Raw genomic sequence first — 17,922 nt, 5'->3', positions numbered from 1 at the left:
GACAGTGTGTGTGGCCCTGACTGACTGGTCTCCATTTCACTCCTGAACGCCCTGAGGTGATCCTCCATCATTTCAATGATCCCTTCCTTGATTGACCCAAAGATAACCGACGCCGCATCAACGATACCCCTCGTGATCTCGGACGCAATGAACTTGCGTAATCCATCATCCACATGCTCGGATCCTACGCCCGACCCCAATCCTGAACCTCCTGCTCCATGTCGCGTGACCACCATTCTGAAAATAAACATACGATTGTTAGGGTCACATATACCTTTTAGAGGTCTCACACTTTCCAAGTTTCCAGGTTCCATCTAGGCCCTCCTTGATTCGAGTATAGGTCCTATGCTTTCAATAGTACGGGCCCATACTACCTTCCACATCCACCCGTACTTTCCTCAAGGATTGCTTCGACTTCGCCAAGTCCCTTTTACCGATACCCTTTCCACTGACCTCATCCTAGGCTTCGGTAAGGCACTCTCCGACCTATCCTCTGCCATCAGCTGCACTAGGAGTCCCCACCACCTCCCCCTAACTTGCTTGTGGATACTGTTACATATTCGTTCCTTAGCTAGTTGAAGATGGCCAGAACCCCCATAGCACCAAGCAAGCAGCATTCATGCATTGGGTAACCAAAATCAGGCATAACCTATACAGGCCATCGTACTGCTGACTAAACAGTCCTAGCATACAACTCATGCAACATGCATATAAGGCATCCTCCCTAGACCCTTAGCCCTAACTAGCATGCAATTCTCAGAATCATATATCAGCCACACAAGGCATCCTCATATATCCTTAGTCCTATTCTAGCATGCAGTTTTTTGAATCAAAACTATATAACATAACATAGCAAGTATCGGTATCTTGGGGAAAACTTACTTGAGCCCGGCCGGTCGCATGCATCACACACTTCCTCTTTCAATAAATCCTTCCATTTATATTTTAGAAAACCATTTTCCTTGTAAAAATCTTTTAGTCCCTCGGTTTGAGTCAAGACACCGCGAGGGTGTCTCCGAATCCCTCAAACCAGGGCTCTGATACCAACTTGTAACATCCCAAAATTTAAGCCCAAAAATTTCATTTTTGAATTAATAATTTAATAAACATTTTTCCAAAATATGGTCAAATAACAACACATTTCAAAATCATAATGTTGTGTCCCAAACTATGACATCAAAAGTAATGAATATCAGAGTACAATCCCAGAAACTCAATGCGAAAACCATGTGTGTGTGTGATTTACTGCTACACCGCCGACTCTTTCCCCATCGACGAAGAGGTACCTGAAACCAAAACCAAAACTGTAATCACAAAGCTTAGTGAGCTCCCCCATCATAGCAGATACCATACAAAATCATCGGTATCTTTCAACTGGTAACCTTCATCGGTATCCTTCAACCGGTATCCTTCGTTGGTATCTTTCAACCGGTAACTATCATCGGTATCTTTCAACTGCTAACTGTCATCGGTATCTTTCAACCGGTAACTCGGGACTATTTCATCCCTACTACTAGCATAAAAAAAAAAATATATATATATATATATATATATATATATATATATATATATATATATATATATATATATATATATATAAGCATGCAGTCAGGCATATCCGGATAATGACTTACCCTTTGGTCCTAAGGACCACTGTTAGGGAAACTGATCCCTACTATACACATAATATATCATACAGATAAATCTCATGACAAAAGCACATAACCAGACCAAGATAATTATCACAAATACAATCATCCTATAAATACTCCTCTTTGGTGGGCCAGCATTGTGGCCTTAGACCCACCCTTACTGGAAGGTAACTCACCTCAATGTCGTCCAGTATTTGAATTATCCTCGGCGCACAAGTCAACTCCCTTCGCCACCTCGATCCCTACGCGACAACCTTCAAGTCAACACACAACATGTGCAACCCTACACAAGGTTGGTCCAAGTCCAGTCAAAGTCAACTTCAAGTTGACCCAACTCGCCGAGTTGGGCCGTCAAGTCATCGAGTCCCTAACCCTTTACTCGTCCTTATCCATGAATTGACTCGTTGAGTTTGGCATCGACTCGACGAGTCCCTCTCTCATATGAACATCGTATGAACCTCATCCGACTCACCGAGTTGTATGAACACTCATCGAGTCCACCTTCATCTAATGAACAAGTCTTGTCCTCGACCTGCCGAGTTGTATAAACAACTCATCGAGTTCATCTCCAATATTAAGGAGATTGCCTTGGACTCGCTGAGTCTGTTCTAACACTCGTCGATTCCCATGAACTCCAGGTCTAAAATTACGTCCAATGTGTTGGGTCACTCTTTCTATCTGACTACAACCATTCTAACACTCAATTGAGTTCTTTGACCCTCAACAGATTAGAGACTCAAAGCTTTGGACTCGTCGAGTCTAGGAACGGACTCGCCGATTCGGTCACGTCCACACTCTAAATCCTAGATTTCTGATGTACAACCTTTGATCAAAAGATAGATCCAAGCTTCTACAATCAATCTAGCACGTAAAGTTACAAATTTTACGTGCTTGCATGGGACTTTGATCTCAAAAAGACATAAAACAAGCTCTTAAGATTCATGGGAACCTTTATGGGTGCAAAAGCAACCGCCAACTGCCTTGTAACTCCCTTAATGACTTAATTTAGAAGCCCCAACCCCAACCACATTTGCAATCATGGTTGGTCATCAAAAATGTCTTATAAAAGCCCTAAATATCCCAAAAGAGGGATCTAACAAATTAAAGAGCAAGGTTATAGCTTTTTACATTCAATGAACTGTAGAAGGTGCACAAACACAGGTTCCCTTGGTCTCTACTTGCTTCCTCAAGCTTTTCTCCTTCCTTCTTAAGACCACAAGCTCCAAAACCCACCAACAAGGCTTAGATTTCTTCAATAACGGCTAGGGTTTCAATGAGAGGTGTTCTGGGAGCATAAGGGATGTTTTGGTCGACATAACATCGTTTAAATATGGTGAAAACCCTCGGATTAGGGTTTTGTCTAGACAAGATCTACTTGTCGAGTCCGGGACCCAACTCGTCGAGTCCACTGCTTAAACCCCGTGTCCCATCCCGCTTCTACTCGGCGAGTTGGTCCTTGAACTCGCCGAGTCCAAGGGCAAAAATGCAAAATATTTAGATAAAAATAAAAATAAATACGTAGCAAGAACCAGGTGCTACACGAATGGTTCGAAATCATTCCTGAAATGATAGGCAGTTTTGTAAAAATCGCCAAAAATTGTAGAAAAATCGTATGAATGCGTGAGAGTAGTCATGTTAAAGGTATAAACCTGAGAATTTTTCATGTAAAACAGTTTTGAAAAATGAAACGATGAAGGTCGTCAAAATGGTCCGTAATTTGAACAAAACGTTTCTGTTAAAATTTGATTTTTGAGTTTAGGTTATAATTGTTTGAACACAACACTTATTTTTGCTATTTTGAGTGTATAATCCAAGATCTACAAGTCTACATGTAATATATATATATATATATATATATATATATATATATATATATATATATATATATATATATATATATGACAACACATAGTTTTCTCATGGTTTTTATCAAGATCTAAGTGATAAACTTCATGCTCAAGTAAATATCAAAAAGTTAAACACATAACACAATGGTACATGCAAATATCCAACGGTTAAAAAAGAGTTGACTTGTATCGTCCCCCAAAAACATGAAAAATAAGAAAGATATGGGGGTATGAAGCTCACTTTGAGGTTTTTGAGATGTGGATGAAGAAGAGGATGAAACTTTGAACCTAGTTTTTGCCTTGAAGAGATCTCAAAATTATGTGTGTTCTAAGGAATTTGACACACAACAAAGTGTGTAATCTGAATGTTCTAAGCATAAACATGAAAGAAAATACTTGAGTTTAGTATACATCTTACCAAAAAGCATAGAGTCTTTAAAGATGATGATGCTCTAAAATTTGAAGAGAATATGAAGGTTGTTTCTTAAGTGTTTGGTGAAGAAGAATGAGATTTGTGAATTGTGTGATTGTGTGTGTTGGGCCGTGAGTAATAAGAGAGAGGGGAGGGGAAAGGTTTGACATTGGTGATGATGAATGTGACATGTGCTTGGAGGTATGTTGGTTAATGGCATAGTTGTATGTTGAACAAAAATGATGTGGCAAGGTTATTTTCCCATTTCTTTTTCATTTTTTTTAAATAAACCAACCGGCCCAAGAGGGTCTTCGGCTCAATAGGTGGCCCAAAATATGGGTATTCGATTTTAGCTTGGCCTAATATATATTTTTGACCCATTGATGATATATAAGAGGTTTTTGGTTTTAAAAGGCCAAAAGGTGGGAGTTTTCAGTCCATGAAGGTTAAATAGATGAGTTTTCAGTTCAATATGCCCATGAAGAGAGTTTTAACCCTAAAGTAAAGCTAAATGGAGTATTGGGCCCATTATGACCCAAGAAAGGCATTCACGGTCCAATAAGGTCCAATAATAGGGTTTTGGGTTGAGGATTTTTGGGCTAAGGCCCAAAGATGATTGGGTTTGGGTTATTGGATCGAGTCTTCGGGTCTTCACGTGGGGTCTTTGACTTGAATGATAATATATGCAAATTTGAACTTAATATCATTGACGTTTGAACTTCACTAAATGAAATGTTACAAGATTATTCAGAGAGTTTTTCTTGTGGAAGGCCAACTTCCTAACCCAAATTTGCTAGTTGTGACATCATCCCCCGTTAGAGGGAATTTCATCCTGAAATTCGTTCTAAAGCAGCATCCGAAGTACTAAGGAATAGGTGTGAGTGTCTCTGTTTTCTTCTAGTCTCTTCGTTATTAGGGGAATTTAAGTCTTTGCTTAGTGTTCTAGCAGATCTTTGCTACTGGCCTTTGACCTTGCTCCTATGGTTTCCTAGTCCATTACTTCTATGAGTATTTGGATTGGATGCATGTATGACAAGGTGTATATTGCTGAATTCAGATGGTAATCGGAGTATGTAAGTTACTGGCCAATAATAGCAGGGGTTTCAAGGGTCCGATGTGTCTCAAATCCTGAGGGCGAACACTATTGTCTCTAAAGTTAAGGTCGTGCGCGGTATAGTTAGCCTCATACTTCTTAAGTTGGCATGGGAGTTTCTTACTATGGGGTTCTAAACTAGTGGGAGGTCGATCTTTGCTTGTTTCTGAGGGAGGGTCGAGTAAGTCTTTAATTCGGGATATCGGATATCGATCCTTGAGGATGGTTTCGGTTGATTCTTAATAGTTAGTGGTCCTATGAGCACTTAGCCTTTCCTATTTATAAGACGAATAGGCGTTCTCGGAGGTTTAAGTTTTGGTTTGATAACCCTCATACTTACTGGGTTGTTTTGTCGACCGGATACCTTTGGTGTTTATGTTGGTGCTAAGTGGTCTTAGTGGTCTAGCTATGAGAATGGCTCCATGAGTTGAGTCGATCTCTGAACTCAACTTGGCATGTAGGTGATATTTCCGAAAGGACTTTGGAAACATCTTAGAGGGGTTATAAATCTCTAGGTTACCCTCGGTGTCCTTTTCTCCTTGTTTCGTATCCCTATTATGAGCTAGAAAAGAGTGTGGTATTACTTGGACGGGTACCTAAGGGTCTAGATACCCGTGAAAATTCGAGTATTTTCGTTATAAGTTGTAGGGGTTTTGTTAATCGATTGGTTAAGGTGAAGAGTCTCATTGTTACATGAATTTCGTATGGTGAGGATCAAGTCAGCCCATCTCAATTGATGCCGTTGGGCTCCTGATTGTAATAGTTGTTGGATTGATCTGAAATGGATGGTTGTTCAAAATGATAGTTTGTTCTATGTACACATTTGTAATGTTACAAATTTCATCCTTGGTATTCCTACCGTGGTTACTTCGATCTGAATTTTTGGGTGTCCTAGATATACGAGCGCCTTGGTATAAACGATGTGATTTCTTAGTCTGATTTCTATTAGACCTCACTATAATGGTTTGATGTAGCCTAGTCGTATATAATTCAAGTTTGAAAGGATTGTAGATTGATTGGTCATGCCCTAAATCCATAGTCAAACAAGGAACAGGAATTAAGACGGAACTACGCACTCTAAGTTTGTAGAATCTTAATTACACACGGCCTTATGTTTATACTAAGTTATCATAACTTCCGCAAGGATTTATTTGTTAGGGAACATACCAAAAATCTCAGTAGGGTTCCTCGTTTCCCCTTTCACGTTCAGTTGTTAAAACCCTCCTGGTCCCCCATCATTCTTCTCTATTGGACAATTCCTCTTGAAATGTCCTGTTTCACCGCATGTGTGGCATACGGGACTTACTTCTGGGTTGGGGGTTGGAGTGACGCATGGGATCGGGGCCCTACAGTAGCGGGTGGTGTGCCCCTTCTTGTTGATATTGTAGCGTAATTCCTGACATACTCCATGATGATGGTAGCTGTACTTGTTGCAGAGCGGGATGTTTCAATAATATGGTTTTCTCGATGTTGAGGTAGTAGGGCCAGTGGGAGTATGGACTGGTACAGCTTGTTGCCTTTTAGTAGGCCCTTGCTTCGAACTGCTTCCTTTATTGTTCCCTAGCTTTCGCTTCATGACCTTAGGTTTGGATTTGTGGTGTCTTGGCATGTTGTCCCTCGTTGGTTTCCTTGGTTGTTACTATGGTTGGAATTTCTGACACCATTTCCATTTCGATTTGGATTATTGGCGTTGAGTTGTTCCATGACAGCTGTCACGACAGTTGTTACAGCGACTTGGAAGGTTGCAGGCTCCGTCTGCAGAATTGGTGTTTCGCCGGCTAGCTAGTTGGTTCCATGGGAAGACATGATTTTGTTTAATGATGAGAAACATGTTCATGAGTAACTATGGTTATTTCTAGTCGTATCTCATCTATGATTATAGATATGACTTATCCATGTACGCATATAAATCACATGTTTTTTTACGATTCTTGTTGTTTGTAACTACATCTCTATGATGTATTAATGGTAGTATATAGAAATAGGTATTGTACAAATGTTAAGTTACCCTAATATATTATAGATATCCGATCCTTAAGTTGGCTCAGGTTACATGAGTTCTTGGAGGGCGTATCTCTCTTGATTTACTACTACTAGTGGTGAAGAATTACATGGTAAACCTAGAACTTAATGTGAATAGTTTAATGACTCTCATAAGCCTAAATAACATACACGGTGTCCAACCGTTTCGCTCATTTCACAGGTGGCCTCTTTTGTTCTCTACTCTGCTAAGGCTGCCCTAGCCTCAGCTTCCATGAGCTGTTGCCTTAGGGTGGTCACCTCCTCTTCTAAGGAGTGGAGATGATTCGTAAGTTTTTCCTGTTCTGTGTGTTGGTTCGGTATTGCTTTCGAGGGCTAAGAATCGCTAAGGATCTCTCTGGCGCCTTCATCTATGTCTTACTCCTCATCTGAATCCTCTCCCTCGTGATTCATCTCTTGGTATTCTTCAGGACCAACTTCTGGGTTCTTCCCTTCCACTTCCTCTACTTCTCCCTCGATCTAATCGTTGGATATTACTGCAGGGTAGTAAGGGTCTTCGGGATGAAGCTCAGTCATGTTGCCTCTGTGAGAATAGAGGTATGAGATACATGTAGAAGATTTAAGTGTGGAGGTCATATGGTGTTCTAAAATGCTACTATAGTATTACATGTTTGATCCTAGGGCTTCCTAATGTAAAAAATTGATAAGTTTTTAGACTTGTTGTTATTCTTTAGTATCATAAAATACTCCTAAACTATTTTAAACTTTAGGTTTAGTTCTAATGCTCCTTTGTATGTATGGTTGGTAAGTTTTAGACTCGTTGCAACGCTACCCTCACTCCCAAACACATGTTGATTGTATCTAAAATAAATATAGTTGATCAAGCTATATTTATCCCAGATACGATTACATAACTACCCAGGTTTAACTGTAGTGTTCAACATCTAAATACTTTTGTTTTGTTCTTATTATGATACGATTCTAGCAAGTATGTATACTTTTAGAAGATACTTATATTATTAAGGTATACTTTTAGTCAGAGTGTTTTTAGTCCCATTGTATTTATCGTTGTATATCTTGTATGGTTAGATATACTAGTTCACTATAAACAATGCTCTGATACCAACCTGTCACACCCCCGAACCAGGACGGCGGAAACATCCGGGGGCGGATGACTTCATGTACAGTATCATAACAATTGACTATGAATGAAAAATAGCAACCAAACATCATACATTGGAAATACACACTTACATAGTTTACATATTGAACTTTTTCATTAGTTACATAAAACTAAGAAAGTAATATTTCTTGAAGTCGCACCACTTGATCTCATAGCCGAGCTTATTACCTGATGCTGGATTCCTGACAATACAAGTCGTTTTGAAAAGTGTCAACTAAAAAGTTGGTGAGTTCGTAAGCATTTTTGTATAAAAATGGTTTTGCACTTGTTTAGAATAGTTCTCATAGTGTTTTCTGAAAATCTGATATTTTCTATAAAAACAAGTTGTAAGTCTCGTTCTAAAATTGTGAATATATGCATGTCTGTCCTAGGTTATGTTTTGTTTGTAAAATTGTGAATATATGCATGTCTCGTAGTGTTTTTTGAAATATTTGTGTCCGATCTTATATTAATGCATGTGTGTTAATGTTTGCGAGAATGGAAAGAGAATGATCCCAGACAACCCGATGTTGTCTGCGTAAGAGATGCTGGAATCTCAACCCCCGAGGTTGAGTACCAGCGCGTATAGGTTACCATTTTATCCAAAAATAAGGTTTCCCATAAATTTTATAACGTTAATTCCTTTAAGTGAGTCATTATAACCATACTTGATAATGACAATTTCACCTATCAAGACGTCTATTCAACGCCGACTAGTTTTAAGGTACGGTTTCTCACCCTAGACTGACCTAGTATAATTGTAGTGAACAGCTCAGGTGTGGGTGTCACTCCTGTATAGATCTATAGACAAACTCATGCTCTCACTCCAGGAGACTCTGATTAAAACTACAGGCTACGTTTGTACACTTATTTGGAGCCAAACGAAACGTCTCACTAGATCTTTAATCGAGTTTCCGCGAATAAACATATAAGCTATATTCCAGGCCCAATAAACATTTAAGTGGACAACTAAGGCCCACTAAACATGTATATTATTTCCAGACTCAAAAGGAATATGAAGGTACATCACGGGCCCAATATACATGTAAAAGGGATACTAAGGCCCATTAAACATGCATTTTATTTCCAGGCTCGAAAAGAATATGAATGTGTGAGTGTGTGTGTATATATATATATATATATATATATATATATATATATATATATATATATATAAGTTAACATGTTTATATGTTTTAAAAGTATATATAAGTTATACAAACTTGTATCTAAAACAAGTATAAGAGCTTTTAGCATGATAAAAAAAATAATTTATTGTTTTTGACCTTTCTGTTCCTGTTTTTAGAAAAGTTATAGAAAAATCATCGTAAGTCGAAATTCGGATCTGTAATCTCTGAAAGTTTCGAAAATGGGTCTAGTTTTTCATAATTTTTATTAATATTTTTAATGGACCCAAACCAGTATGAAGATGTTCATCTTCACCGACTGGTCCAAAATCATTCCTAAAATGATAGGCAGTTTTGTAAAAATCTCCAAAAAATGTAGAAAAATTATATGAATGTATGCGAGTAGTCATTTTAAAGTATAAACTTGAGATTTTTTCATGTAAAATAGTTTGAAAAATAAAACCATCAAGGTGGTCAAAACAATCGTAATTAGACCAAAACGTTTTTTTTAAAAGCTGATTTTTCAGTTTAGATTATACATGTTTTAACACAACACTTATTTTTGCTATTTTGAGTGTATAATCCAATATCTGCAAGTTTAGATGTAATATATATGAAAACACGTACTTTTCTCATGGTTTTTATGAAGATCTAAGTGATAAACTTCATGTTCAAGTAAAAATCTAAAAGTTAAACACATAACACAATGGTACATGCAAATATCCGATGGTTAAACGAGAGTTGACTTGTATTCTCCCCTGAAAACATGAAAAATATGAAAGATATGAGGGTATGAAGCTCACCTTGAGGTTTTTGAGATGTGGATGAAATTATGTGTCTTCTAAGGAGTTTGACACACAACAAAGTGTGTAAATTGAATGTTCTAAGCATAAATATGAAACAAAACACTTGAGTTTAGTATAGATCTTACCAAAAAGCCTAGGATTGGTCTTTGAAGATAATGATGCTCGAAAATTTGAAGAGAATATGGAGGTTGTTTCTTGAGTGTTTGGTGAAGAAGAATGAGATTTGTTAAGTATGTGAGTGTGTGTGTGTGTTGGGATGTGAGTAATATGAGAGAGGCGAGGGGAAAGGTTTGACTTTGGGGATGATGAATGTGACATGTGCTTGGAGGTATGTTGGTTAATGGCATAGTTTTATGTTGAAGAAAATAATGTGGCAAGGTTATTTTCCCATTTCTTTTTAATTTTTTTAAATAAACCAACCAGCACAAGAGGGTCTTCGGCCCAAGAGGTGGCCCAAAATAGGGGTGTTTGATTTTAGCTTGGCCCAATAAATATTTTTGGCCCATTGATGCTTAATAAGAGGTTTAGGTTTAAAGGGCCAAAAGGTAGGAGTTTTCGGACCATGAAGGTTAAATAGATGACTTTTTCGGTTCAATGGGCCCATTAAGAGAGTTTTAGCCCTAAAGTAATGTTAAATGGAGTATTGGGCCCATTATCACCCAAGAAAGGTATTCGCGGCCTAATAAGGTCCAATAATAGGGTCTTGGATTGAGGATTTTTGGGCTAAGGCCCAAAGATGATTGGATTTGGCTTATTGGATCGAGTCTTTGGGTCTTCACGTGGTTGCTTCGACTTGAATGACAATATACACAAATATGAACTTAATATCATTGACATTTGAATTTCATTAAATGAACTGTTACAAGATTACTCAGAGAGTTTTTCTTGTGCAAGGCCAACTTCCTAACCCAAATTTGCTAGTTGTGACACTCTACATGAGTCAAACCATTACAAAGTCATACATAGATAACTTTGAAACCCAACATTCTCTCCTTCAAAATTAAGCAACTTCACAAACACAGCCTCAAGTGTGACACATATAGAAATGAACTAAAAATCTTCAATTCTTCAATGACTTTCCCATTCGGGATCTAGAGTGTGAGACCATATAAACCGAGCATTAAAAGGTAATTAGGAGTATCCAAATCTCCAAAAAAAATTACCCAATTTTGAGCATAAAAACACACCCCAAAAATCTTCGTTAAGTCCAAACTGTCACACCCCCGAATCAGGACGACGGAAATGTCCGGGGGCAGGTGACTTCATCTTGTAATATCATAACAATTGAATATGAATGAAACATATCATACATTAAGGATACTAAGATGTATTGTTTACAATATTAAAGTTGTTCATGAAAATACATCCGAAATAACATAATGTATGATAATCCAAAAATGCAATAAATATCCAATGTCCACGGCCGAGAAAACCTGCTCAATGCGTTCTTGAGAATACAAGTCGTTTGAAAAGCATCAACATATAAAATGTTAGTGAGTTCATAAGCATGTTTGTAAGAAAAACTTTTAATAGTTTGTAAACTCCAGAAAATACAATATTTTATGTAAAAATAGTTTGAGAGTCCTGTTTAAACTCGTGTGTAATTGCCTATCTATACTTTGCTTACTTTGTTTGAAAATTTCATAGAGAGCATTTCCAGAAAATCCTATATTTTCTATTATACAAAATATTGAGGTCTTAAAACCCTAAGACCATAGTGATGATGTTATTCTCTACGTGAATCGTTACAACCATACTGATGTGACGAGAGCGTCTGTCTTGACGTTCTTCAGGCGTCGGTTTCTAAAGATAATTATCACCCTAGACTGGCCTGTCTAGCTGTAGCGAACAACTCAGTTATGGGGGTGTCAATCCCAGACGGATCTATACACAATATCCTGCTCTCCCTCCAGGAGACTCTGGTTATAACTACAGGACTTACGATATACGCTAGGTAGGTACGAGTGAAGGAATGTATCACAAGAGCTTTAACGGAAATTTACACAATTATTGAATCTCATTATTTGACGTTATAAATAATGTTATTAGTGTATATTTTTTACTGTCGTTTATGACGCACAACTTTCGTGTCACGAAGTGAATTTTTGTTCACCAAATTGATAGATTTATATATAAATTTATTTTTATAAATAATTAAAGTTGGAACTAATATAATTAGACATTTTAGCATAATTGACAAAAATAATTCATTCTTATCGCAAGAGTCAAAAATGGCCCATTATTATTGAAAATGTCAAAAGTAACCCATTTTCACTTCTTAGTTCAAAAATGGTCCATTTTACTGAATTATTCAAAAATGGCCCATGTTTACTAAAATGTCCATTTACAGTCCATTTTTACTAAAATGTCCAAAAATGGCCCATGTCTACTAAAATGTCCATTTACGGCCCATTTTTACTAAAATGTTCAAAAATGGCCCTTGTTTACTAAAATTTCCGTTTACGATCCACTTTTACTAAAATGTTCAAAAATGGCCCATGTTTACTAAAATGTCCACTTACATCCCTTTTTTTACTAAAATGTTCAAAAATGGCCCATGTTTAATAAAATGTCCATTTACGGTCCATTTTTACAAAAATGTCAAAAATGGCTCATTTTACAAGTATTTGTAGAAAAATATATAAATATTCGAAATTTACCCTCTTTAGTGTAAATTTTTGTAACTTACCACTTTTCAAGCTTTCATTTTTAGCAAAATTCCAAGTTAACTAGGTTCCAATAGCTTGGGATTCAATGTAATCTCGAGTTCTTGGAGTATAAGCTTGTAATAACAACATTTCATCACTCATAACATGCAACACATGCATATGCAAGCAAATATACAAAGATTTACCTATGATTTGACTTGTATCCCCCCCCCCCCCCCAAAGAAGGAAAAAGTCGAAAATAAGGGGTATGAAGCTCACCTTGGAGATTTTTTCGGTTTTAAAGAGGGAGAGGAAGGAGGTTTTCGGCCCTAGCTTGCTTCCTTGAGGAGATTTGTGAAGTTTTGATGTTCTAAGAGCATAATCATGAAAATGAAGTGGTATTAGGACGAATTTTTAGTGTAACTGGGATTAAAACAATAGAGTTTAACAAGAACTTACCAAGAGTACAATACTTGAAGAAAACTTCTTGAGAAAACACCCACAAGTCCACGATTTTTGAAGAAGAAAAATGGGAGAGTTTCTTGAGTTTGAGATAGAATGAGATAAGAGTGCAGATTTGAAAGTGAAAAATGGAGAGGAGATGGAGGGGGTGAAGTTGGCCGATCCAAAGGGGAGAGAGGGGGAAGAATAGTAGGGTTTGACTTCTAGCTATGTGATGTGAAGTCCTTAGTTGTTTGTTACACAACAACCTAGATGCATGAAGGATAATATTAAGATGGCACGTATATATTACTCCTAGAACTTTTTTATACAAATGGGCTAACCGATCAGCCGAAAGAGAGGGGAGAAAGAAAAGATTTTTGGGCTTGAAGGGAAACCGAGAATACATTGGGCCCAATAATAATTTTCAACCCATTAAGGTTTATATACGGTTTTTCGGACAAAAGAGATTACATGGAGGAGTTTTCGGCCTACTAGGAGGCCCAACATTGATTTTCAGTTCGATGAGCTCAAAATAATGATTTTTGGCCCAATAATGATCTAAATATGGGTTAGTGGCCCATATAAAAGTCAATTAGGGCTTTTGGCCCAAAAGTAGTTTTTCGATCTTGGAAGGCCCATTAGAGAGTTTTCTGGCCCAAAACATCTAGTAACAAGTTCTTGCAGCCTAATGAGGCCCAATGCGGGTTTTACAGCCCAAAAGGTCAGTTGGAAGGGTTGCCGACCCATTAGGGCCCAACAAGAAGGTCTTGGTCCATTAAAAGGTTTAGACCGAGAAGGTCTTGGTCCATTAAGAGGTTTAGATTTTGGGCTTACACGAGGAAGTTTCGACTTAAATCACAATTTTTGGATGCATAAACTTGCATAGCATTGAAGTTTGACTTATACGAAAAGTGGGGTTACAAGATTACAAAAAGAAATTTTCTTATACAAGGATAGAAAATGTAACTCTAATTTGCTAGTTGTGACACAAACCCATCATGAACTGAGAAACCCAATTCATTTCCAAATCTCCAATCAAACCACTTCATAAACATCGTTGCACAAGGTCACTTCGGTTTTCAAGTACGCATAATATGAAAAATTTCAACTTTCAAATTCCCATATTTAAATATCTACCTCTTTATATAATCAAAATAATGATTATAAAACTAAAAAGGAATGACAAAGCGCTCGAATTCTAAAATTTTCTATCCAAATATCCCCCTTAACATATGGCATAAACATTATGCTCAAATCCGGAAAATCCAAAAAATCTCAATTTTCGAATTTGATTTAATCACTGACTGCCTTTGACGAAATTCACAAATATGGATAGAAATTGTCAATTTCAAAACTCTGCAGTGACCCAGTACGCCCAAAGCAGCCTAAGATGCAAAGCTCTACCTCAACTGCGAAACAGGGCATAGAGTGGAAATTCACATTAACTATAGGGGCCTGTTTCGAAAATAATCCCATTTCTCGGAATTTTTATCCCAATTTCGAAGTTGGGTATATTTTGCCAACATTTCGAAACATCAGGGATACATTGCGAAACTTCTTCATTCTTTATACATTGCTATTTTGTTAAAAGTTTAGTGGTTTAATTCGAAAATATTTGTTTTCTTCTTCACTTCGTTACCAGTTGCCCATGTCAACACGAAATCAATCTTCCTGTTTCAAAGTTAGGTATTTGCTACTTGACACCGACTATCGACTCCTCGTGTAGGAACCCTCGACAACGAACCGTGTAAAGGTCCTCGACAACGAAGCACGTACAGATCGTCGACAACGAATCTAGGTAATCCTTCGAAATCAAACTCATTGACCATCGACTCTAACCTATTTTACTCCCATATGATTCCTATTCGATGAATCAACCAAGCTTTCATTCTTCGACTCCTAAATCAACATTAATACTTCCTATTCCAGTCGATGTCTAAAAGTGAAGCTCCAAATAATGACCTTATGTGCTATTCAATTTTGACTTCCAAAATCCAATATTCTCGTTCCCATATTGATTTAAAAATCACATTCTTTTAACCAATCGAAATCGAAATCTCAACACTTGACCTTTAATCATTCGAAATCGAAATCTCAACACTTGACCTTTAACCATTCGAAATCGAAATATCGACACATTCTGTTCAACGTCACATTCACTAATCCATGTTTGATTTCCAAATCAACATTAAGTATCGAACGCCATTCACTTCTCATCCTTTGATGTCAAGAACAAGTACACAACCCATTTCAAAATTAAATCCCAAATCCGACTTGATTTCATCTTCCACCACCCAATTTCAACTTGTATCTATTGATTTCATCCTTCAATTCACAGAATCACCACTTGAAAATCACATTTGATTTTTTACAATGTTTTACTTTTTGAAATCAAAAGTCAACAAACATGAAATTAATGATTCTAACATCAAAAATTTCAGATCAAATCAAGTTCAGCCATCTGTTCTTCATCTCCTTCAAGTGTTCTTGATCAAATTCTTTAAGATTAAAGACTCAATTATCGATTTCTAAGCTATGAATTAAAAAGAAAGTCGATTTCATCATATATAGAATCATATGAAATCGAGTCCCAATTTCAGATTATCAATCAACAACAAATGATTATTAAAAACGTTGGGATGAAAATGAAATACAAGAACTGGAAACAAAAAGCGATATGACCATTGGGTATAAGTTGGTATGCATATGTCAAACAACGAATAACAATGAATTAGAATCAAAAGATTTTTTGACACAACCAATGAGTTTATCGTATTATATATATATATATATATATATATATATATATATATATATATATATATATATATATAGTGAATATTATATGATTAATTGATTAATGGGATCAAGATTATCATATGAACAATAAGATTTGAATTTGGGCTCAAGATATGAATTAGTCAAATCAAAAGATTTCGGCTGAATTCGAATATATCCAATATCAAATTCCAAAAATGAATAAAAATGTTTTTGGATAAAATCATGATTTAAACAAACAATTTCAATTAAGAGTCAAATCAAACAAAAGAATAGGATTAGATCGGGGCTTGAACAATAATAAAAATTATTGGATTATAACAAAACGTTTTTCAAAAAATAATTTGATCCAATGAGTCAAAATGATCAAAAATTCAAGAACACAAGCACGAATCAAAAGGATTTATAGAGATCATCGAAGGGCTCACCATAAACATATTGTGTTAAATGTAGCCAAATGGAGAACCATTTTTTCAAAACGTGCTTTGATCATCGATGACACGTTCTGATACCAATTGATATGAATTATGAGCACTTTATTTGGCATGCGGAATTAAAGAACACAAAGAACACGATGATGATTTGGGTGCTAAAACATGTATTGGATCATAAGATTGAGTACAAAAAGGGTACTACATCTAGAACTTCATAAATACCTCATGAACTATTCACTATAAACTACATTTCTCAAGCACACCTTTACAAGTAGTATGGAACACACCTTATATAAATGTGTTTACATGTCTCTCTCTATCTCTTTCACATGTCACAAGGCTATACTACCACATGCAAGTGGGTATATATGAGTCAAACCATTACAAAGTCATACATTGATAACTTTGCACCCCAACATTAATATTTGCGTATATATGACATATTTATTATAAATTGGGAGAGAATTGAGATATTATTAATTTTATTTGAGTTTCATGTAAAACTAAAACATTTGAAGTAGCAAAATAGAATATTACCTATTACTTTCATTTGATATTTTCATAGATATGAAATATTTATAATAAAATGGGAGGGAATTTAAATATTATTAATTTTATTTAAGTTTCATGTAAAAATAAAACATTTTAGTTAACAAAATAAAATATTAACTATTACTTATAATTAATATTTTCATAGATATGAAATATTTAGAATAAATTGGGAGTGAATTAAGATATTATTAATTTTATTTGAGTTTCATGTAAAAATAAAACGTTTTGTGTAACAAAATAAAACACTAATTATTACTTACAATTAATATTTTCATAGATATCAAATATTTATCATAAATTGGGAGGGAATTGAGATATTATTAATTTTATATGAGTTTCATGTAAAAATAAAAGGTTTTAGGAAACAAAATAAAATATTAACTAATACTTATAATTAATATTTTCCTAGATATGAAATATTTATAATAAAGTGGCAGGGATTCAAATATTATTAATTTTATTTGAGTTTCATGTAAAAGTAAAAAGTTTTTGGTAACAAAATAAAATATTAACTACTACTCCTTTAAGTTACATGTAAAAATAAAACATTTTAGCTTCTTAGGTTTTATTTTGTTCTTAGCCGCGGGAGCCCATGATATCATTAGATGGCTAATTTTGGGTGGTGGATGTGGATCCTTGTGGGTATCAGCCATTACACTAGCTAGTGTCATGGTTCAAGATACGGCTTCCTTGATTTTCTTATGGTATCACCCCGAGAGCACCCCTGGTATTAGTGTGCGACTATTTGTGGATCATGGATGTGGATCCTTGAAGCTATTGACCATCATGTTAGCTGGTGTCATGGTCCGAGATGCGCTTCCCTACTTTTCTTATGTTCTTCGACGGGAGGAACCGCTCATATTAGTGTATGATTGTTTATGGGTCATGGATGTGGATCCATGGGGATATCAGCCATCATGTTAGCTAGTGTCATGGTCTAAGACACGCTTCCATGCTTTTCTTATGTTCTCAGACAGCGGGAGCCCC

Source organism: Lactuca saligna, chromosome 3 (genome assembly GCF_052625555.1).
Source record: "Lactuca saligna cultivar CGN05327 chromosome 3, ASM5262555v1, whole genome shotgun sequence".
NCBI classification, from domain to species: domain Eukaryota; kingdom Viridiplantae; phylum Streptophyta; class Magnoliopsida; order Asterales; family Asteraceae; genus Lactuca; species Lactuca saligna.
This window is presented reverse-complemented; position numbering follows the sequence as displayed.